Source organism: Typopeltis vanoorti, chromosome 24 (assembly GCF_054136105.1).
Source record: "Typopeltis vanoorti isolate ZY-2024b chromosome 24, IOZ_Tvanoo_1.0, whole genome shotgun sequence".
NCBI classification, from domain to species: domain Eukaryota; kingdom Metazoa; phylum Arthropoda; class Arachnida; order Uropygi; family Thelyphonidae; genus Typopeltis; species Typopeltis vanoorti.
Window position 1 is genome coordinate 75,885,343 of NC_143572.1, and position 25,732 is coordinate 75,911,074.

The following is a 25,732-nucleotide window of genomic DNA, read 5'->3' on the forward strand; positions in this document are numbered from 1 at the left end:
TAAGTTTAAAAGCTCTTAAAATAGTGTGCAGTGTGTAGTCCCCTGTTCCAAATTTTGGGGAAAAAACCATGTAATCATTCTATTGTAATTTTGAAAGATACAGGACATGCGGATTCACAATAGTTGTGGATTTTATGTATAATGGTGAAGTAAATGTATCTCAAGATCTTGCTGTTTTAAGGATACTTGTGACATAAGACTGAATATCTGCACGTAACCACAAAAAAAAAACGAAACCACGTAACCACGAAACTGAACACAGCATCTTTTGGTCCAGGACTCGCCTCTTACATAGATCCTGTTATAGGTTCGAACGTTTGTTAAAAGAAAGCGTGGAGGCCTTGCTCCATCGTCCCAACCTGAATCGTAATGACTGTCTATCTATATTAAAAATCTGGGAAAGTCTAATCAAGATTACTCATTATTATTTTTTTTTTTCTAATCATGTCTCTACTTCAAAAAATTCCGTTTCATACTTAATGATAGAACATCACGCGGCGTGTTCTATTATTAACGATCTATTGTTAGTATTCTAGCTGCTATGTTTTTAAACTGTTCTTGTAATACCACTGAGGATGGTCTGCTATTTCCAGACCGAAATATTTGGTTAATTAAAATATCTTCCTTGTGGTTACGTGCACATATAATTGTATCTCATGATCGTTTGCCTGAACTTTTAAATATTGCAAAGCTAAAGAACAGCCTTGCACATCTCATCGGCATGAATGCCAAGGCTGTAAGGAGGATCAAATTTCATCGCAAGTGGATGAATTGGAATCACGCATGTTAAAGAAGATACTACTTTGTCGCCTGCTGCCTTGTTGGATGCTGGGAATATGGAGGAGTGTGATCAAACTTCGACACACGCGAATGAGTCGGACTCACGACATACTGAAGAATATGCTAGTGATGTGATTTCTGCTACTTTGTCGACTGCTGGTTTTGTCGGATGCCAAGGTGGCGGAGAATATCAGGAGAATACCTCAGAGTCTGGTCCAGGCATTGTTGTCAAAGGATAATTCTAGTAGATCTTTTAATACGGATAGAGGGGAACAATCATCAATACATTCCCATCCATGGATTCTGGCATCGATTCCTTTGGCAGATCGGCAGCGAAGGATTACACCGAGGGAATCCACTGCTGCTAGACCAACACTGCCAGGCCTTCTCTTGGTGCCTTGCGAGGGAAACTGGCACGAGAACAAATGTGGTCCTCACAGGAAGAATATAAAAAAAGGAAAGTTTAATAGAAAACAGAAGAGGACCTCCAAATCGAGGGATGCCGTTTTAGATGGTGGAAGCATCGAAGAAGTTGAGTGCACTGTTTTTTATGTGCAAAACTCAAATGTAGTAGCAACATCAAACAAGAGAAAAAATCAGATTAATTGATCTGGCAAATGGGATTACTGAGACGCGTCGAGCAATTCGAAGGACTTTAGGAGACCTGCGCAAAATTTGCTCGGAAAAGTTATTAGGATGATGCAGATGTTCTGGTGCTTCATAGCGGTTTGAATAAAGTGGTATGTGGGAAAACAAGTGGAGATGTCAATTTAACACGATGAAATGTAGGGTTTTGCATTTTGGATCTCAAAAAGTAAAGCTGCGTATCATATTGGAGACGTTACATTACAGGAGGTGGAGAAAGCGTGTCTTGGGATATTAGTGGATAAAGAATTGAAGTTCAAGGGACATATTGCAAAAATAATTAAAAAAGGCAAAGAAATGCCAGGATACTCAGAAGAACACTGACGAGCAGAGATAAGGATGTGGTCATTCCGCTGCACAAGGTTTTGATTAAACCACATCTGAACTACTGCGCATCCATTTGGTCACCTGCGTTACTTCTAGGTGAGAAGTAACGTGGAAGCAAGCTGTAGAAAAAGTTCAGAGGCGAATCACAAATGCAATATCGGGATTGTGAAATACTGACTGCGAAGAGAAGTTGAGAGAATGTAGATTACAGACTCTATTCAATAGGAGGAAGACGGGCGATATGATTGAGACATAAATTGCTACGGATTAATTGCTTATCATAAATTGTTTATCAAATTGATAGTGAGGATATTTTTTAAAGGGTTGAAGGAGGGGAAGGGGATAGAGACAAGAAGTTATTGTTGGACATTGTGTTTAAAAGAATGCGGCATGACTTTTTTGCATGGAGAGTAGTTGGTGAGTGCGCAAACATTGAACCAATTTAAGATGAGGTGTGATAAACATTATCTCTGTTAGGATGCATCTTACTATAACCTCAATTGGTGAATCTTGACTCTAGGAGGTGTTTGTATAATAATAATCATAATTTCATGGCGGATGTGATCCCACATCCGTTAATGGAGGAAACAAGTAGCTATACGGATATAGTTATACGCAGAGGTGAGCTATAAGGAGCTCGCGCGAGCCCTTTGTGAAATTTTTCTGAAATTTGCGAGCCACTTCTTGTTGTTTAATTATCTTGTAGAACTAGAAAATACCACCTTGGAATGTATACATGTTACTATTATTGCTATTTAAAATTCGTATGGACTTTCTTTCTGATAACTATTTAAAAATTCATTTCATTGCATTTTGTGCTGATGGAGCTAGTGTAATGTTAGGAAACAAATCAGGTGTTGCAATCAAACTTCCACTAAAATTCCCCAACGTTGTGATTTGACATTGCGCTCATCGTTTACACTTAGCATTAGACGATTCGATAAAAAAACATTAAAGAAAAAAATCATTTTGAAATATTTATGGATAAATTATATGATTTTTATCATCAATCACCAAATAATCAACGAGAATTAAATACGATTGCAAAAGACCTTGGTATCGAAATTTTAATGATCGGCTGTATGATTAGACCAAGATGGGCAGCTTGCAGTTAACGAACGGCAAATATAAAGGCTTTTTAAACCGACTTCTCAATTTAAATTTTTAAAAGATCTAGCGTTAATGATTGATATCCTGCAGGAATTATCAAATGTCAAAACCTCTATAAAGTTGCAATGGAGTATTATAAGGGCTAGGTTAGGGCTCTTATATTTATTTTATTTATTTTTTTTTTTGCTCGACGACGCGAGCCCTTTGTTAAAATTGCCATAGCTCACCACTGGTGGTTAACGGAAATCCATTCACGAAATCCATCTACGTTTTAAGTGAGTTTAATTGTAATCGAATTAGTGCATCAGAATTATGAAACCAATCTTCTCCTTCCTCCCTTCACGTCTTAGACCTAGCGGCGTGTTCCCGCCTGTGAGATACACATGCTAACATAACTCAAAGGTAAAAGCAGGAATAAAAACTAAAAGAAAAATGCATACCTTACGACCATATTGGGAATATGACGTCATTTATCTTTCTTCTTTTGTTGTCATTTGCTGTTAAAAAAAAAAAAAAACTTACGAGAAACATTAGATGATGATGTCGTTCCCAGACCACTGTAGCCACTTACCTGTTACTAAAAAATAAGACGCCACTAGGGGAGGGCATTAAACAGACGACATCGAACTTCCCCCTACTTTGCTATTGGTTAGGACTTCGCTTATTTTAATATTGCTTAACGGCCAATTTTCTAAGAACACGAAGGGATGATAGTTACCTCCAGTTTCAGATATTCGTCATTTTTTTCATCATTTTGAACATGCAAAATAGTTGCATTTTTATTCTCACTACGTATATACCTTTATTCAAGTGCACCAATTGCAACTTTGGTTTCTTTCTGTAATTTATAAACAAACTTGGTGTGGCAGGAGGGGGAGGGGAAAACAATTCCTGAAACAACAGGTGGTAGCAAAAGAAGCGTTATGTAAAATAACGTTTTTGGTGAACAGATTTCAGGAGCGTCGAATGTTGATTCTGAGGACAGATTAAGTAACTGTACGAGAGTTTCTCAGAGGGAGCGAAAAAATGGGGAAGAATATAATAATAAAAAAACATAAATTATCGGGAGATTTTTTACGATAGTTGTAGATTAAGCGTGCATGAATTAAGCGTTATGTATTTTTAGCCTCAGTTTTAATACAATCAGTGAAAACTGAAAAGTTCTATTGCTTACGCCCATGTGTATGATTTAAGCTTTCGACATCAAAAAAAAAAAAAATTGCATTTGAGCAAGAACTAAAATAAGCAATTTGTGTTTTTTTTTTTTTAAAATCCTCATGGAATGAGAATCGAGTGTTAGGAGATACTGAAAAGATCCGACATCTTAAAAAAAATACATAATAATTATATATGGAATATTCTGCGATTCCTTGCAAGAAGTCTTAAAATTATGTTAGCAAAGTTGGCATGCATCATCACCACATATGAAGTCAAGAGCTTAACGACTCTTAGTTCAAGGTGGAAGACAAAAGGTGGAAAGAGGAAGAAAGTTACCGCTTGTAGAGCGGTAACTTTCTTCCTCTTTCCACCTTTTGAAGAAGCGTTATCTTTTTGTGTGTGTGTGTGTGTGTGTGTGTGTGTGTGTGTGTGTGTGTGTGTGTGTGTGTGTGTGTGTGTGTGTGTGTGTGTGTGTGTCTTTTATCATTACTAGGGTTTAGGTTCTCCCTGGAGAAAGATGCCAGTCCCTTTCCTAATTTTTGTTCACCGTGCAGTTCACTGAGACAGTTTAGTTCTGTGGCTGCATGGAGTATAACCGGCGATCCTGTTAGTTTGTTCTGTCCTATCCATCGCTCCCTAAGGACGACTTGAGTCTCCACTAATGAGGACCTTAGGACGAATTAATGCGCCCCGTTTGTCACTGACTGCTGCATCCCCTAAGACAGTGTTTCTCAAAGTTTAGGATGCGTACACCCCGGGTGTACGAGAAAGGACTTCAGGGGAAATAAAAAAGAATTATTATAAACGTATATATTTCTCAATAAATTTTGTTAAAACAGCTTCATTTGAACAGTTTTCCAATTCACGATCACTCCTGAATCCTCGTCAAGCTTCGTATATGAACGAACGTTGAAGTCGAAAACAACGCGAAGAGCGTACGATAAGGACTGATTAAAAATATAATTACGTGAATCACTAGTAGATGTAATTAAGACAGTTAAGCAGATATTAATCAATGGGCTAAAATAACAATTAATATGTTTCTACTTCTTTTACAGTGTTTAATCGCTTCAATAATATACGTATGTTATAACACGTCTAATAAATGTTGATTTGGATTTTAACGGTACTGATGCGAACACAGATTGATCAGAAAATAATTATTTATTAACTTAAAAGCTACTATTTCGCTGGTATTATATCCAGCTTCTACAGAGCACACAAACAAAGTTTGTTACAAATGCGAGACAACCACAATCCGGTGTAACAGTGGGGCTAGTTAAACTAATTGCAGCGTGCAACACAAGACTAAAGTCCTAAAGAGGCGCCATCTAATTTAAAAAAAAAAAAATTAAAAATAAAAAAAATAATAAATAAATATTAGTCCAAAGTTTTGAAAAAATGGACGTCCAAATAGTAGTCTTTGAAAGTTTTGAAAAAAATAAAATAACAATAAAGAAATAATAATTTGGTCTTAGGATGAGTTTCCCAAATCTTGGGTAGTTTTATACATCATAGTTGTTAAGATTTGGAGTATGTTTTAAGGCTTCTGTTGAATCAAGGAACAACCTCACTGACTTGTAGAAGCTTTTGTGCAGTACTTTTTTTTTTTTTTTTCAATTGATCCTGTGTGCCGGGGTATCCAAAGCATGGTCTGCCAGAGCCGACTTGCCATAGCGAAAGTGTCGGATATATTTTTTGTGTTCACTGAGGTCGATGTCCACAGTTCTTCCTGTCTGTCCGTAGTAGGTTCGATGACATGAACAGACTCCTGGACGCGATAAAGGAGTGAATCTGTCCTTAGGTGAACGGATTAGAGTTGCCAATTTCACATAAGATTTAAATACGGTGCGTAGTTGGTGTTTGGTAAGCACCCTAGATTTCTTTTTAGATGTGCCTTTAATGTATGGGATGATGACAGTTTTTTTGTAGTCTTCTGTGGTAAACAGTGGGGGGGGGGAATATCTGAGGAGCATTTAGTATTTTATCTATCTAATGGGCAGCCATTGGTCAGGAAGGTGTGACATAGGTGAGAAGTTCAGCAGTGAGAGCAACGTCATTGGAACAAATTGCTCTAGCTCTATGGATTAGTGTTTTTAGGATACCATATTATTGAGAAGGGTGATGGTTTATATAAATATCTCCCTGTATGTGTGGGTATTCTATAAACAGGAAAAGATAAGGAACCTTCTGGAAGACGTGTGATCAGTGTGTTCAGGAAGGGCAGGTAGTCATTGGCTTCTAGTTCCATGGTAAAGTGGATTTTATGGTGCTGGGTATTTGTATGTACTAAAACTGTATTCAATGTGTCTGGGCCATGTGGCCAAATAGCAAAAACATCATCAACATAGCGTAGCCAGAGACAAGGTTTGAGAGTGGCTGTGTTGATAGCTAGCTTTTCCAGATATTCTATGTAGGAGTTGGCTAAGGGGGGGGGGGGGTTTCCCATAGCTGTCCCATCTAATTGTTTGTATATTTTTAATTTCCATGTAAAATAGCCTGTCTGTAACGTAAATTTAAAATATATCAAGCGGAAATTGTGAATTTAGTGAGTTAAGTGTTTCGGTCAATGGTACATTAGTGAATAATGAGATGATATCAAAACTCACCATTACGTCTCAACTATTTAAGGTGTGGTTTTCTAAAATACTTTTTGGGTAGAATTTTTAACAAAAGAGGAAGAAATGTTTTGCAAGTGACTAGTAGTTTGGCTAAACGTTTAGCTAGTTTATATGTAGGACTGTTTATACAATAGGACGTAAAGGTGTACCTTGTTTGTGAATTTCTGGAGCTCCACATATTCTGGGTGTTTTAACGTGAAAGAGTTTCAGTTTGTTGACTGTTTCTTTTGACCAGGAAGTGACTTTGTTCAATAATTTGTACACTTTATTCTTTTGCGAGTAAGTAGGATCTCGTTCTATAATTTGATACGTTGACCGGTCTTGGAGAAGTGTGTGCATTTTGCTTTCATATTCTGTTTTATCCATTACTACAGTGGCGTTTCCTTTGTCCGATTTGGTTATGGTAATGTGGTTACTATTGCGTAGCTGTTTTTGAGCCATTATTTCCTTATGTGGGATATTATATTTTGGGGGGCTTTTAATGGATTAGGATATTGGCCACGTCTAACCTAATATTATTGGCTATTGTTGGAGGCAGGTCGTATATCCCACGTTCAACGGAAGCCGTTATTTTGGTTTTAGGAACTTCTTTAGGAGTTCGGCAAACCTGTAATAAATATAATTAGCTTTCAAATTCTTAAGTATGGAACATTGGTTAAAGACTGGATTTAAAAAAACGCACAAAACAGAGCAATATAGCAGATACATGTAGTTGTAAGCAACAAGAAAACGTTGATATCCTTATCAAATGAAGCTGATAAGGGTTGTGTCCTCTGACATCGCTGAAAAGCGAACAACCATTAAGAAGATGAAAAAACTTGTAAGTACAACGATATATGAATTACTTGAAATGCGGATTATTATTAATATTATTATTATTATTATTATTATTATTGTTGTTGTTGTTTTTGATGGTCGGGAAATGAAGAGTATCCCATTTCGTTATGGGCATTTGTGGTTAACTTTAAAAAATGAAAGCATGAAACCATCTAATTTAAATCCCCATTTAAAATCGAAACAACGAATACAAGGACAAGCCTGTGGAATGTTTTGAATATAAACTAAATAATGGGAAAGAATCTCAAAAAATGATGTCGATCATGTCAGGAGATGAAAATAAGGCTTTAGAAGCTTCATATATGGTGTGTGGCTATTAATAGCAAAAAGTGGTGCAGCGGAAACAATTGGTGAAACGTTGGTCAAGCCTGCAGCAAAAATAACAGCAGAAGTTATAATCGGAGATAATGCAAAAAGGTCTTTTGATCGGATTTGCCTTTCAAATAGTACCGTTCATCGAAGAATCAATGAAATGGCTGAAAATATAAAACTCCATGGTCGGATCTAAAAAATGGCTCGTTTCGAGGATTCAAGCTGTTGTAGCAGATGCAAATTCAAGACATCGCTGCACACACAAGGAGGTTTTGGATACAATACGATGTCTAAAGACCTAAGAAATGTTCCGGGTGTAGCTGTAAAAATCATAAATTATATTAAAGGCCTTCCTCTAAATGCCACATTTTTCTCACAACTTTTTCGAAGAAATGGGAAGTAATCCCACGCAGTTTCTTGTCCATACCAATGTTCGTTGACTTTCTTGTGGAAAACGAGTCCTTACCCGTTTATTTGAACTTCGGAAAGAACTATTATTCAGAAAGTGATAATTATTAAGTTAGTTTATTTGAAAAATCAATAATTTTATTGCTCCCAAATTCATTAATATCACAAACACCATCAACACACAACCTAAAAATATTGTTTTTATAATGTATTGCTATTAACTTGCATGTAAGTAATGCTCATCACGTCATAGAGAATGAAGAACTGCTAAATCACAAACACATAACTATGAGAAATATTTTTTTTTTAGATTTTAGAACACGTGTCATGTCTTAAAATAATTTACATTTTCACTCTTAAAATGTAAACGTAATGTTGTAAACGAAGCTTCTTTTGGTTTCATATTCGAAAGCACATACAAGGCGAGTGTCGTCTAATTCCTCTAATCTAAGTGTAGTCTAAGGAAATTCCTCATTGGTTAAATGAGATTAAGCACAGGTCAAGGTCAACTCATGACCAATAATGGAATTGGAAATAAATGCAATATTGGCTTTCTATTATTCTCACGTCGTTTAATATTAATACTGACAGTGCGATATTAAACGCAACCTAATAATACATGCTTTAAAAAAATATATACTTCATAATGAAGTTTTATTATATAAAATTTAACGAACGACATACAGAAGTCTGATTTCAACAGAGAAGGAATAAATGACTTTTTTATAATTTATTTTTCGTACAGTTTAGGCCAACGTTGTCACCGGTGTTAATGCACTTTTGTTACCGTCCGTAGAGCAGGCTGCGTATATTTATAGTTTTTAATGCAAAATAAGAGATCCTTTCATATTTCTTCACTTTGCAAGAACAATGAAACCATCTTTTTTTTTTCTTTTGCTAATTATCATAGTCGTCAATGCATTTTATTATCCCAGATCTTGATTCCCGATAAACATTTTTTTCAAACAATTTTTATAAATTGATGAAAATCCGAATCTGAAAATAAACACAACCTCCATCTGTTCCGAATCAAGTTTTACTTATTTTCGCTTCATAATCTTAGTTCGATGGTCAGTTCACAAATTGCGTGAAGGTTCGTACTTTTACGATTCTGGTTTATAGAGAATTCTACGTAAATCTTGAAGCATATCGCGTTAGGCGTATTCTTTATAAACATCGTTTATAAAGAATATACATATTTTCTGCTAATTTTCGTATTAATGCGAAGTTTTGAAGTAGCGACTTTCCATATAATTTAACATTCGTAACATGTATAGGCGCATGCGTCAAGGTGATATTTTATTTCCAAAATTTTCATAGATAGAATTAAAATTGTATTTCGCCTTTGATGGCTAATCCACCCCCCCCCAAAAAAAAAAGAAACTATCACGCACACTCACAAATGCTGCTAGGTAACATGCGTGCACTTCCTATGTGTTTGCATTCATTCGTTATTTTTCCAAAGTAATTGTACCAGAGAACAAAATTCCGAAACCGAAATTAAATTGATTATTATAAATTAACAAATTGTGTATGTTTTCTCATTTATATTTATACGATAATTATAAACCATTAAATTATATGAACTTCTAGAAATTAAAGTCTAAATACAGTGCCATCCTACAAAAGCAAAAGCAAAATAAAATGCTTCAAAATTGTGTGTGTGTGTGTGTGTGTGTGTGTGTGTGTGTGTGTGTGTGTGTGTGTGTGTGTGTGTTAAAGATACCAAGCTATTTTAAATATAAACCTGGTTTGAATCCATTTCCCAAGTAAGTAAACAGACAAGTCAGTCAAGTTTGCACCTACAAATAGTACAAGTCTGTGTGACCCGTCTTAGGCAACGATAGTTTAAGCTATTCTGAATAGTAGTCCAAATCATTCTCCGAGTTGTTTTATTTCTTAATTTTGGAAACATTCTGTGTACCACAATCCCGCCTAAAACAACTCTTTCTGAAATTCGCCTGTTATAAGATTGGTTTTAGTAAATAAGAATAGTTTGCCAAAAGTGAAACTTTGTCTATTCAATTGTCATAGCAGTGTGCGCCACAGATTAGAAATTTAAAATATTTTATTACAAAACAGCAAAACGTAGCTTTCTTGAAGAAGTTAAACTTTTGCTACTATTTTACACTGAAATGCAGTCCCAAGTGGTTTACGTTTGTAACGGGTGTTTTGCAAACGAATTTTAAAATAAATTCTCTGAAATTTGGAGGAGGTTTGGACTTGAAAAGTATTAATGCTATTTGGAACCAAAGCCGGGTAGCAACAGCTGAAGAAATATCATATATCGCATAGTCAACTGCCAGAAAAAAGACCTTCCCCCTCCCCCCCAAAAAAATAAAAATGATTATGTAACACGTATGCGCCTTTTCTTTTAAATAATTCCAATCCTTTTTTTTTTCCCAAGATAATTGTATCACAGCCTGTAAAAGAAATGTCAGCATTTCTGTGTTAGGATGCCTGCAAATGAACAATTGAAGACATTCTTGAAGTATTGTGCACTACAGCTTGAGGCACTTTAAGTGTGACTTCTGGCTTAGTGTTACTCTTTTCTTTCTAACTACCAGTGAGTGTAATCTAAGAGTTTCGCTTTCTCTCCAGCTAAGGGGATTATTATGGAGTATTTCTAAGACTGGATTATTTCAGAAATAGCAACTAACACCAGTAGAACAAAAAACAAAAATCACACTACTGAACTTTCTCATGCAAACATTTTTGCATGGGGGAAATAGAGCAAGTATTTCTAAAACTTCGAATAATTTCAGCAGACAGCCGATTTTAGATTTAATAAATTTTGAATGCTGTCTGTGGATGCTTTCAAAACAGTAGAAATTTAGAGTAATTATTTAATTGAGTTCCAAAGGAAGAGGCGCGGGGGGAATGAAGAAGTAAAAAATCTTCAATATAAGATATCCTTCAAATTATATTTCATATAATATGAAGACCTCCTGTAACGAGGTCATCATCAGAAAGATACATGTGTATAGGAAACCAAGCTGCTCTTGCACTCTATGAAGGTAAATTAAATCTACGCTGTTAAATATTTTTCTTAGCCTGACCTCTAGTAATCAAAAAAAAAATTAATTATTTAAATAAAATAAAATAAATTAAAAATATAAAAAATCAAATAAATAAATAAAAATAAAAAATAAATAACTACAATAAACTTTGTTAACGTCCTCCTGTACTATGATTCTTCTGGATTTGTATAGCTCAGATAAAGGTCACAAAATTTCATAAATAAAATTAAAAACATTTACTCAACTACCAAGATTTATTTATTAGTCAGCTTTCACTAATAAATCCTTTTCCCTTTTCACCAATGTCCAGATCAATGATACTATCTTTCACCTACAGAACATATTTACACACGGCATCTTTGCCCACGTACTCCGCTCCGGATATTTCGTGTGGAAAAACTATTTTTACCTTCAAAAAGAGGGTACAGCAATGGGCTTACCACTTCCCCACCCCAACAGCTAACTTTTATATGGAAGACTGAGCAACGAACTCAGCGTGCCTAGAGCCCAAAATGTGGCTCAGATACATCGACGATATTTTCGCAATTTGGCTTCACGGCTGCCAAGCACTAAATATATTCCTTAGCCACCTGAATAAACAACACAAATGTATCCAATTCACCATTGAAATGGAAAGAAACAACTCTCTTCCGTTCCTAGACACACGTCTTCCCTCAGGTTGTCTCTCTCCTTCTCAGTCTACCGCAAACCTACACGATAAAGGCCAGTACATAAACAAAAATGCTTATCACCACCCAACACAAAAACTAGAGGTCATGAGCACCCTTAAACACAGAGCTGAACTATTTGTTCAAATGAACAAGAGCTAAACCAGGAATACAAAATCATCAATCATATATTTATAAAAAAATTGGTTACAGTAAAAATCTATTCACAAGACCCTCCACAGAGATGCAGGTAAAAAGAAAAGATTTCAAGAATGATATTGCCATACCTTATGTTGCAGGCATTTCAGAAAAAATACACAGAACACTACACAAATACAACCTCAAAACCACCTTTAAACCTCCGACAAAATTAAGACACTACTCAGTTCTTCCAAAGATTTTTTTCAACACCTAGCCCACCCAGGGGTATACAAAATACAATGTATATGTAACCTACAGGGAGGAAACAGGGGGGAACCATCCCAATTAGGAAGGACGAACATGAACGACACATTAAATACCTCCATTTTGGAAAAAGCGACCTTTCTGACCACACACTCCAAACTACCACAGAACTGATTTGAACGGGGCCAAGTCCCTACACCGCACCAAAACTGGTTCGAGAGGAAATTTAAAGAAGCATGTGAAATGCTCAAACATAATCCAAATCTGAAGAAAAATGATGACCTAACCATTCCAAGATTGAGGAGGACTCATTCGCAATCTTTATAGCAACCAGAACAAGCCAAAGAAAATTCCTAATACAAGAAGACTTGGTGAAGTGTTTTTTCTTCCCTTAACATTCAATAGCAACTTTAACTGTACAAGTCAAGAAGAATATTAATATAGGAGGATTTTAGCAGCGTTTATTGTAGTTTTTTAATTTATTTTATTTATTATTTTTTTACTAATTTTATATATTTATTTATTTATCTTTTGATTTTTTATATTTTTTATTTTTTTTATTTTAATTAATTAATTATTTTTTATCACTAGAGGTCAGGCTAAGAAAAAGATTTAACTTACCTTTATAGATTTAATTTATCTTTATAGAGTGCAAGTGCACGTATGGCTTCTTGGCAGGCGAACTCACACATTCATTATGGCATGTTTCAATTCTTGGTAGTCTTTTACTTTAAGTTAGCCTTTGTGATCAGTCATAATGACATCGAGAATTTCAAATGCAATAAAACAAACACTTTTGTTTTATTGCATTTGTTTTATTGAAAAATTGGACAATAGTTTTTGGTTAGATACTGTGTTGCGGTGCAACATATGGTTTTGCTTGAGTCTATACAGCATAGTTTCTGTGAGAGAGGACGTGTGATTTATTAGCTTGCGCCGTTTTTATTCCATCTGTCTCTAATTGCACTATTTGTTGAGAATGACATTGACTGCATAAGCGTCTACAGTCTATGTCAGTACCTTATTCCGTAATACAATAAAACTAAATTCGACACTTTTAACTACTTGCGCGATACGGGAAGACACAAAATTAACGAAGATAAATTTTGATTTAAGTCCCGCGGTGAAAAATATGAAAAAAAAAATAAATAAAGGGTTACTAGAAATTGTAGGCCGCGTAATATCGAAACTGCGACCGCCTTATACGAGTGTTACCTGAATACCGGTGCTATACTACCATTGATATCTTGTGCTGCACCTGCCTGGAAACATTCACTAAAATCAAATAAAACCGACAAAATGTAAACAGAGTTCAACACTTTATAGCCATACGTATAAGTAAAGGATAGAGGACAATATCCTTCGAAACAGCTTGCGTTATTGCAGCTCTAACACCGATCTGCCTGAAACTGCAAGAATTCTCTCTTATATATATGAAGTCACTTCCGGAAGACATAACGAAAATTTCAACATTGATCCAAATTGTTACAAACTTCCACTTCACTACAGTAGTTGGTCTCATCCAGTAAGGACAACAGACATTAAGGAGAAGGGAAGCTCTGAACCTGACGATTTCCATATATATATATATATATACACACACACACACACACACACATGGAAGCAAAACCGAAGGGAACATCGCAGTGGCATATCTAGATCTTCTTATATTGCCGCACAAAAGATCCCTGAGTTTGCCTCCCCTCTCAATACACAACGAAAATACCACAAACAGTCACAACGACCTATAGGGATATAAATTTAACACTCGGGAGGTCGAGGTCGTAATTTGGCAGCGTAGGACGACGTATATCTGAGAGACACATTCATTACTATATGTGCCGAAATGCAAAAAAAATAAAGAACAAACACCGCAAATATAATACTTGATGGTACAAATTAAGTGAATATTGAATCCAACATTATTTCATACCCGAATATAGAAACTACAAGAGTTTCGTGTTGAAAAAATATATATAGAAACTAAATGTTTCGACGGAAACAAGCATAAGTGGTGGGGAAGGAACTCGTTGCAAAGGTGGAACAAGCTACACTTGTATTCCCCTTGTATTTTCCATAAATGTAAAGCACATCTCCTAGAGGATATGTATAATAAATATTGAAACCAACATTATTTCGATATTATTTCAAGAGTTTCGTGCGGAAAATATAGAAACTAAAAGTATCGGCCGAAACAAGCATAAGTAGTGCAACTTTGGGCAACTCATAGGAAAGATGAGGCAAGCTTCAGAGCGTTTTCCTCCGTATTTTCCATAAATGTAAAGCACATTTAGAAATTATTGAGCAAAGAATAAAAAAATAAAAAACTCAACTATACTATACTGACATCGGAGGGTGGGGTATCTCTCAGATAATACAATTTACTGTAAAATATCACAAACCTTTACTACAAAAACGTGTTCCGTTCAACCAAACTGATAGCAAAAAAAAAAAAAATAAACAGTACTGAATATCACTCGTAAAATACGCACGCCCAGCAGTCATGACCTTCAACCTATACAATAAAATATGTATGTGTATTAGCAAGTATTTGTCAGATCTGCCGCAGGTCAAATATCAAAAATCTTTGCATAATACGTGTTAAACCAAATTGACAGCAACCAAAGTGCGATATAGCACTCGTAATATACTCACGTGCAGCTAGTCATGACCTTCAACCTATACAACAGATAGGTTAAAGAATATTCATGTTAACAATTAGCATGTCGGGAGGTCGAATCTGTCAGATCGGATTCGACCTCCCGAGTGTTAAACACAATGTTTATGTTTATTTTATTTGCAGGGGCTTACATTGGTGAGTACGGAAATGGCAAACCCGAGATACCCAAGCTATACTTCCTACAATATCCACAATATGCACTGAGAGACCCCTCCCTCCACTGCTATTAGAGCAATTCGAGGGCGAGGGGTCACTCTTTCCTCTCAAACTGTACTTTCCACAATCTACTAAAAAAGGCAAGCCTAGTTGCTTAAGGTGGCAGCCCAACCACTAGGATACCTATCGTCATGCTAGTCTCATGACAGAGGGAAGCACATGTTACTTTCAAGTGTCAACGAAATCAAAACAGGATAGAAAACATGGGAAAAGGCCTCAAAGTGGTAAGGTTAGGAAACTGGAAAAAGAAAAACTTTGTAAAATATTCTACATGGAACATTAGAAGCATAGCACATAGGGAAGAAGAATTAGATAAAATTTTAAATGACGAATATATAGACATTGCAGTTCTCACAGAAAAAAAAAACGAAGCTTCAAGGAACAAAAGAAACAGCTAACTACAATATCATATGTAGTGCAGTGGACAAACAAATACATGCAAAAGCTGGAGAAATGATTTCAATCCACAAATCAATTAAAGCAAAAAGAACTCATTTTACTTACTGGAATGAAAGAATATTTAAAGTGCGATTAAAATTAAATAAAGAAAATTTAATACTTCTTGCAGCATATGCCCTGAAGAAGGAAAATGAAAAGAAAATGATTACTTTTACAAAGAGTTACAAGGAATATGTGAAAAATTAAATAAAACAAACCATATAATTCTTGTCGGAGATCTTAATGCTAGAATAGGAATGAAAAAATTAACAATAATATTTTTAAAAAAGGAGAGCCAACAAAAATGGAAAGCGATTATAGAATAAATAATAATGAATACATATTACAAACATAAAAATATACATAAATATACGTGGTGGGGAAGAGGACAAAAGTCAATAATTTCATTTGCTACTTTTTAGCAAATGAAAAAGCAGCAAACCTCTTGCTAGACGTTAAAGAGAAGAGGGCTGGAAATCATTATTTAGTAAGGCAAAACTAAGATTTCAACCAAACCGGCAAAAAAAAAAAAATAAATAAATACAAAAAATAAACAAACTCGAGATACAAAATCTAATTACAAAGTAAGAATACTAAATGATTCAAGTATAAGAAATTTATGCCAACAGAGTATTAATAACTACTTAAAAAAAATACAAGAAAATGAAGACATTGAGAAAGAATGGAAAAATATAAAAGAAATTATTGCATCAGTAGCATATGAAAGTCTAGGAACACATAAACAAATATCATAAAAATAAAAAATTACATATATGGGACAATGAAATAAAAAACAATAATTGAAAATAAAAAGCTGGTGAAGTAGCGAAAAGTAGCGATGAAATTGAATATAAAAAAAGACGAGCAACAGCCAATAGAGAAACCAGAAAGAGACATAGAGAAAGCTGGGAAAAATTCGGATCATATTTAGAAAATGACATACAAAATACGACCCGGGGAGTACAAAATGCTAAAACACACATAAAAATGCAGATATAAAAGAAACTGCAAATATAAATTTTGAAATCGATGTTAAAGAATTCTTGGATTACTTTATAGATCTTTGGTCGGATAATACTGGCATCAAAAGTAATTACACCAGAAACTTACAAAATACCTTAAATGATATCATAAAAATGAAAGAATTAAAGGACAACCTGAATAAAATAAAAAAATGGCAAATCAGCAGGGGAAGATGGGACAAACTCTGAACTACATAAATTTGCTGGAAAAAAATTTCATCAAAGATTACTAAAATTTTTAAATAAAATATATACAAATGGACAAATACCATATTGAATGGAATACAAGTATAGTAATACCTATATTTAAAAAAGGAGATAAAACAAAATCTGCTAATTACACAGGTATTACTTTATTGAATAGATAATACAAAATATATAGCAGAACACTTTATGAAAAATTTAAAATATTCAGTGAAAAAATATTATTCGAATGTCAAAATGGATTTAGAAAAGGACGCTCTACAATGGATGAAGTTTTCTGTTTAAAACTGCTCATAGAAAAAAGAAAACAATTTAATTTGGAAACTAAAAAGCATTTGACAAAGTAAAATGCTATGTAGATATACTCCAAAGAATAACTATACCTAATATTTTACTACATAAAATATCAAATATATACAGAGAAAATGAAATAAAAATAAATGAAAAATGTCTGAAAACAATATATCAACCAAGGAGTAAACAGGCCACCCCTGTCTTACTCCAAGCATATTGTACTTTCCTCAGGCCAACATCATTAAAATAATTTCGAATGATTTTCATTCACATATGCCATTCTGATCATCAAACATTTATAACATTATGATAAGTACTTACAAGTGAATGCAGACCTTCTCCTGTGCCCAACACTTTTCAATATCTTCATTAATGAAATATTAACACAGTGGAACACCTTAAGCAATCAGGTATAGAAATTTCCAGATGATCTGGTTTTATTATTATTTTTTTTATTCGTATGGAGTTTCCTCCATTTTTCTCCACCCCATCCCTATTGGGGCGTGTTGAGCCCCCTCATGGGGGGTTAAGTATTTATGGATGTGTATGTTCACAGGGCCGGATTGCCTGCTTGCGAGATGAAAAACACCAGATAAACTGGCAGAAAAAACCTACTGCCCCGCGCGCGAGACCGGATAACTTGGTCATGGCTGAGGAAGATCCTCAAATTCCTCACGTCTTCGAAGGAATCGAACCTGGGACACTCCTTCTCCAGTCATATGGTTGCGAGGCGCACAACCACTAGGCTAACCGCGCGGTCGATGATCTGGTAATAATAACAGATAATGAAGACAATTTACAAAGAGCAAATTTAAACGCTATAGTAGAATAGTTTGGAATGAAAATTCCCATAGATAAAACTAAAACAATGGCATTTAGTGAACAAACTTCAGTTAGAAGCAAAATAGTTATTAATAAATAAATAAATAGAACACTCAACCCAAATATAGTACAAAAAGAAACACGATTGAAAATATCCAATACTTTAGCAGTGCCCACATTATTATATGGCAGTGAAATTTCGGCAATAAACAAACAAGATAAACAAATTATAAAAGCAAGTGAATTGAGATTTATGAGAAGAACTGCAAAATACACATTATTAGATCAAAAAAGGAACGAAGACATTTTAAAATAACTAAAAATAAAATCAATAGAAGGGAAACTAAATAATTCTAAACAAAAATGGATTGAACATGCAAACCGAATGGCCAACGATATTCCAAACAAATGCTTAAACATAAGCCAATTGGAAAGAGAAGGCAGGGGAGACCTTAAAAAAAGGATATTAAGGATCAAAAAATGATGAATAATGAGACCGGAACTGACCAATATGGTCTAAACCCGTAATTAGTGTTGTGATAATATCAGCAATGACTTATTGGGAAATAAATTAAAACACCATGTTTATGTTTATTTTGGTTGTAAGTATATTTCTTAATAACTAATTATTAAATAAGTAATAAAAATTACTAATTTAACCTAAATAAAAGAATCTTCGAAAAATAAAATTGTTTCACGTGAGAAGTTTGGCTCGGGACGAATCCCCCCCCCCCCAGCTGGAATGCCGGTTGTTCTTTCATTGGATTTTAACACAGTCCATTATACAAGAACGCTGCTGTAGCCCAGTGGTTCTTAACCTGTGAGACCGCAACATGGTAAATTCTTTTTAAAAGAAGAGGGCCAGGTCCAAAAAATTTACTAGTAAATACCTTTAAACTTTTTTTTAAAGTTCATACGTTAAATGAAGGATTAACTAACATAAGTATTAATAATTAATTACGACAATCAAAAAGAGTATTAGTACACACATGTATACGGTGTGGCATGTTGACAAATATAAAATTACATTTAAATCAGTTATCAATCCTGGACTAATCAAATCTTGTAGCATATTTTAGTTTGCTCAGGACAACATCATTAAATTAATGTCCAATGATTTTCGTTGACATATCGCATTGATCACCAAAAATCTATATATAATATTATTATAAGTACTTACGAGTGGATGCAGACTATCTCTCCTCTCCTTTTGTACATCCTGGAGATCGCTCTGTAGACCTCAGTTGGATGAATCAAATTCTGTTGCGTCACAAACACCTTCAATACGCGATTTCTTAAGATCACAATTAAACAAAGTCCCCTTGTCTCTTATTCGTATTAAAATTTAAATCTATAGGCCTATTACTTTCGAAAAATCATGGCACTACGGTCTCGAAAAAAGCACTTTCACCCTACAGTACGAACTTGCGAAGAAAGGATTCAGTGTTACTAGATTTGAGAACCGGATACAGAATAACTTGATCTTCAACTTCAATGGAAAATTTTCCTTTATTCTTCCTTGCTGATTGGTCACTGGCATTTGCTACACAGAAGTTATTTCGTTCAGTTTTGTGAACAGAGAATACCCTGCCTGTTGTAATCGGCTTGCAGGCAGTTTTTATGACCGGTCATAAACAACCAGATGAGTAGCTAGTGGTGGAAGGGGGGCGGCACTTTGAACTTTTTCAGTTAATTCTAAAATACAGTCTCGAGAACTCAGTTCAAAATATTGTAATACTAATGCGAATTTTCCTCATAATTGCTGTAATTGTTGCTAGTGTGAGAGCAGTTTTTCTAAAAATAAAATTAATTAAGAATTACTATGAAATAGTCTTCGCCAATGTTATCGACGATTTTGCTAACAGAAAAACAAGAAAAATAACATTTTAGAATGTTAAAATTAAAGTTTTCCTTAAAAAAAAAAGTGTTTTAATTTATTTCCCTCTACGTCATTTTGACTTACTTTTTGTAGTACTTTTGGTGTGTATTGAGAGGGGCAGAAACCTGAGAGACCATCTCGGGCGGCAAAAGCTGTAGCTACACGGCTGTAAGCAGCGGTATTCCCATATGTTGAAAGTTTTCGATGTGTGAAAATTAACGACAATTCATGAATACTTCCATGTCCAGAAATACGCGGCATGGTCATTGATATTTGCTACACAGATGTTACTTAGGCGTTCTGGGTCTGAGTTTATAGACACTTGACGAATATTACTCCCATCAGGATATTTTCAGAGTAACTTATTCCCCTCAGAATATTTCCACAGTAACATATTTATTGATGAAAAATGCTCAGAAATTTAAAATGACAAGTTCCAGGAGAACTTTTCGCGGCCCATGTATAATCGTTGCCAGGGCCGCGCGGTTGAAAAACACTGCTCGAAGCATGTAAGTGCTGTTTAGATTTTAGTCTACGTGGACGGCAAACTCAACATTCTCAGTTTAGTTTGTCTGCAGATTGCAACAGAGCAGACATAAGGCTAATCGTTATGGCGAATATAGAAGTTAAAACAGGAAGAAGATAATACTCGTGTGTATAATATGTTGTGATAGACGTCAATTTACATTAAAAATTGCTCATTTTTTTTTAACTAAGTGACGTGGTATTATTAAAAGAGGGAATAAGATGACATCCAAATTGTTATCTTTAAAATGTCAAGTGAAAAGCAGAAAGAGTGAGCAGGGAATCGTAATTTTAAGAAAAACAGACTGAGTTGGATGCATTTGGGGCAAATTCTACAGGAGTTCCGTCGTGTTTAATTGAAGTGAAAAACTGTCAATAAAAGTGTGGATAATTTTAGACTAAACATGTCCACTCGCCGAATATCTATCCAGCAGGTGAGCCAACCAAAAAGCCGTAAACTAGTTGCACGCAGATAATTATGATAATATTTTGATGATTTACAAATTTGATAATTCATTATTAAATCGCCCTGAGAAGAAAATGCATTTTTTTAAAAAGCACTTATGAAGACAGACGTCACAAGAGGGCTCTTGTGTAGACAAATATCACAAACTTCCTCTCTTGTTATGATTTGAGTTTAAAACTTATGCAAAATCAAATCAGTGTTTAAAGCTGCGAAATCTTCTGATATTTTCCATTTCATTAAAAAAAAAAAAAACTGGACCGAAATCATTAATGAATCGTGACCTGCATTTCAAAAAAAAATAATAATAATAATCATAGCCTACATTAGCGCGTTTTTTTTTTGTTTTTTTTTTTTAATAAAGGAATGACATATTCGAAGTAATATGACAAAGCTATTTGCTGGAGATCATTTATCATTATTTTTCAATCAATTCTATCCACTAAACGTGAGAACATTATCATGGGTAATCGAAGACAACAAAATTTGGAATATTACTGTAAAAAATCAACAACAGCAGTACCGTCCATACGGCGTACAACAGAGGCAGCCTGCCTGACGGCGCGGCTTAATAAGAGCGCTCTTCGAGCCATAAGGAGCCGTCGCTACGCTAAGACGAATTGTTACGCTAACAGCGTAACAAGTGCGAAAATCAGTTTTTCAAAACTTAAACTGATTAAAAATTATTTGTGAACAGCAATGACCCAAGAAAGATTGGTTGGTCTAGCAACGTTATCGAGAGAGGCAGACACAGCTTATAATTTAAATTCAGAAAAACGTATAAACAGTTTTATTGTGCGATATCCCCGTAGAGCAAACATTGAATTAATATTATGTAATCGTTTTGCATTAATGTTTCTCTTGTAATAAACACAGAATAGCAATTGGAGATTTTCTTATATTTTTGTCTTATAATCCATCAGGGGCGAAATTTCGTTGTTTGCCTCAGAGCGCGAGCTAATCTAGCGACGGCCCTGGACAAAGGAATACAAGTTCGTATACACGTGAGTGAATAAATGGCAATCTTAAAATACAATAATACAAAATAAAAAGAAGTAAAACATATACAGTGAGTTATTAGCATGACCACAAGTGGACTGCGTCAGCAACTGTTGGTTGCCACACTCGCTTGCGAAACAAGAAAGCGTCTTAAGGCAGTGTTTCTGAACTTGTGGTCTGTGGACCACAGGTGGTCTGCGATGGTCCACAGGCAGACTTAAATTAATTAATTATTTTTTTTTTTAATTATCCAAACAAAACAAATTAAAATTGAATAAGTAAGTAAAAATTATTGAAATCAAATGGAGACTTAAAAACCCAACAGTAAGAATGTTCAAAGGCGGAAGCAAAAAAACAATATTGTTGTCCACTTCATTATTATTCGTCATTCTGCCGCTAAATGTGTAGTGGCAGAAGGACGAATAATAAAAGAGGGGTGAAGTGAAAAATAATTTAGTTTTATTGCTTCCTCCTTCCCGTGCTGTTTTGTCAGATTTGATGTGAATATACGTTAAAGCTCAGTATATCTTCAGAAGTGCTAAGTAATAATTGGACTAAGTGTGTCTCCAGTTAACCCCAGTATTTATATATTTTTCTGAAACGTTTTTTTAATAATGGAAAAGTGGCTTAAAACTAGGACTTTGAAAAGAAGGGCAAATGAAACAGGCGATGCTAACCCTAATTGTGATACACGTGTTGTAACGGTGAGGAAACCTTATACTATTAAAGTAGAAGAAACAAGCAGTTCAAAGAAAAATTACAGTAGAAAAAATAAAAAAATATTCGGGATTACTTGGTGTGGAGAGAAAAGAAACCTCAATGTGGTTTGTGTTTTGAAGTGTTCTCAAACAAGTGCATGAAATCTGCGAAACTCCCACATTTAGAAACTAAACATTGTGATGTGAAAAATAAGCGAATTGAATTTATTCAGATACGCTTAGGGACATTAAACCATGGGAAAGATGTAATTTCGGCCATGGTTCCATAATAGCAAAGCACCGGAAGCATTCTATCTCTTACGTTTGCGCATAGCGAAAACAGGGAAACCTCATACTATCGGGGAAAATTTACTACTTCCAGTCTATAAAATATTTTGGTAACAACTATGTTTGGCAACTAAGTTACTGAAAGATGTTGATTTGATTCCTTTTTCAGATGACACTGTCGGTAGCGGAATTAATAATATGACATATGTCGTAGAATCTCAGATAATCGAAAGAGTTAAGAAGAGCCCTTATTATGCGTTACAAATAGACGAGATTACTGATGTTACAAATGATGCGCAGTTAATATGCTACGTAAGATATGCACATGATAACAACATTCATGATGATATTCTGTTTTGTAGAACTTTGCCATCCCGAACAACTGGAGAAGAAATATTTCGCACTTTCAATAAGTAAATAATACACAAAAGGGATTCTGTGGGGAAAATGTATAGGATTCTGTTCGGATGGAGTTCGTGCTCTTGACCATAGGAACAACCCCAGTATGCCTGCTTGTAGGCAGGCATAGTGGGGTTGTTTCTACGGTAAAGGAAGTAGCTCCGGATATGAATTGGGTACATTGTTTCATACATAGGGAAGCGTTAGCCTCCAAAGGAATGCCACCAGAATTTACAACTGTGCTATACAACGCTGTCAAGCTAGTTAATTTTATTAAAGCTCTACCAATAAATAACAGGTTATTTTCAGTACTCTATGAAATGGGCAGTGAATATTCACAACTTTTGCTTGATTCAGAAATTCGCTGGCTTTCGAGGGGAAAAGTACTAACAACGTTATTTCAATTAAGGTAAGTTTTATTATTTGTAAATGAACATAATTCTGATTTTGCATCACAACTTGTTGACGAAGCATGGTTATCAACACTATCCTATCTTTCAGACATTCTTTCAAAATTAAATGAAGTAAATCTGTCTTTTTAGGGAAATTCTTTCTTTAACTGTTCTTGATGCCGACAACAAAATAAAGGCATTCGAGAAAAAACTGGTGTTATGGATTAGTTATGTAAAAGACAAATCCTGCACCCTTTCCAACATTGGAAGCAGTTTGGTGGAAAATTATATTTTTGTTCATTCTGAGTTTGTGGAAAGGGTTTGTGACCACCTCAAAAATCAGAAACGGAATTTTGAAACATATTTTCAGAATAACTTTTATAAGAAATTTCTGTGGGTTCGCGATCCATTTCAGGCTTGCAGTCACGAGAACTACCTTTCATTATCGAAAAAAGAACAGTTAATTGAGCTTTCAAGTGACAGTGGGCTTAAAATGCAATTCCGTGATCTTGGTTTGGCTCGATTTTGGATCTTGCCTTCAGTGAGAAGTGAATTTCCCGAATTATCTGAAGAAGCATTGAAAAGTCATGCAGTTTTCTACAACCTATCTTTATAAAAAAGATGGGGAGGGACCCCCCCCCCCAACTATGCCCCTGTAACTTAGCGGTCCGTAGAACTGTTTCAGGCATTTTACTGGTCCTTGGGCTTAGAAAGGTTGAGAAACGTTGTCTCGACGGATAGAAACATTTATTAACTAAACGGAATTTTGTTTTCTTTTTAAAGAAACGTTTTAATTATTCTGTTTTATTTTATTTTATTTTATTTGAATTTATCAGTTATCGGTTTGTATAAAACACGAAGTAAAAGTAACTTACAGAATATTAAGATAATTTTGCAATTTCTAGAAAATAATCCGGATTGGAGTAAACAAATTGCTCAAAATTCTATTATTTAAAACTAATTGGAAACAAAAATACATCATTTATTGAGACACGACAAAATCCATTGATTGTTTTTAAACAAACAAAAGGCAGCTTTGTCAGTTGAGTAGGCTTAATAATGTATGAAAAATGTACTTAATGAGCTTATGAAATTAAAGGTTAACTAAGAAGGAACCGGTGTCTTAAACCGAAATGAGAGAAACGGAAAACAGTGTGGACATAATTACCGCACAGCATGTTGGAAAGGCAAAGCAACCTGTGCTGCCTCTTGCTGGAAGCGACTCGAGTTTGTGGAGTGGCCTACCGAGAGGGATCTTGGAAAGACTGAAACGATGCTCTGTTATGAGGTATAAATCTCAGTAAGATGCTGCTTTGAGGTTATTTGAAGTGTATGTGCCTTTCTGTATAAGTATTTTGGTAATTCGTATAACTAGTTGTATTTCGTATAGTGGCAGCATAGCGGAGCAGGGCTGTAGGCTGGTTTTTAGTGTGCGCCTCTTTAAATTGAATGGTCGTACTTTCATAAGTGTATAACACCTCAGTTAGATGCTCAGGGGAAGTTAAGTGTGTACACGAGGAGCAGGGTACAGGGCCCTCACCAGATTAGATCGCGCTCTCAGGCAAACAATCAATATATGCTTTTCGCATATAATTTATAATCAGTTTAATTTTGGAAAAACTTCTTGCTACGCTGACGGGAATTCTTAGAGTAGCAACAGCGCCTACCGCAATATGGCTGAACGAGAGCCCTTATTAAGCGGCGCAGTGAGGCAGGATGCCTCTACACCGTCGATGGTGCTGGTTGGGTATTTGTAAGTATGAATCGTTGTTGTTAAGCCTAAGATCTCGTTATTCTTTCATGTCTAGTAGGTTTAGGCTGGTTTCTAGCATACTTTCTTTTAAACTGAAAAATGTTACTCCATAAATGCTTTATATCCATAAAGCATTTATGGAGTAACTTTAAGGTTGTTGTGGTTTATTGCCTTTCGGCTATTAAGGGGCAGCTACTTACAGCCACCATCTACGAAAATGGTTACGAGCAAGATGGTTTCCCGTTGCCTTCTTTGCTGTACGATATCCTACAACTGTAACATGTGTGTTCACCAGGCCAGTTTGCGGGATGAAAAAAACTCAACATAAACTGGTGGAAAAAACCCTTCTGTCCACTCCCAAGAGTGGCT

At 35.1% G+C, this 25,732-nt stretch overlaps 1 protein-coding gene across 1 annotated transcript in view; it reads left to right on the top strand.

The window, feature by feature from the left end:
• Nucleotides 1–25,732, top strand: part of LOC150093414 (gelsolin, cytoplasmic-like) — a 154,321-nt gene that overhangs the window by 68,155 nt on the left and 60,434 nt on the right. The gene's annotated exons all lie outside the window — the stretch shown is intronic.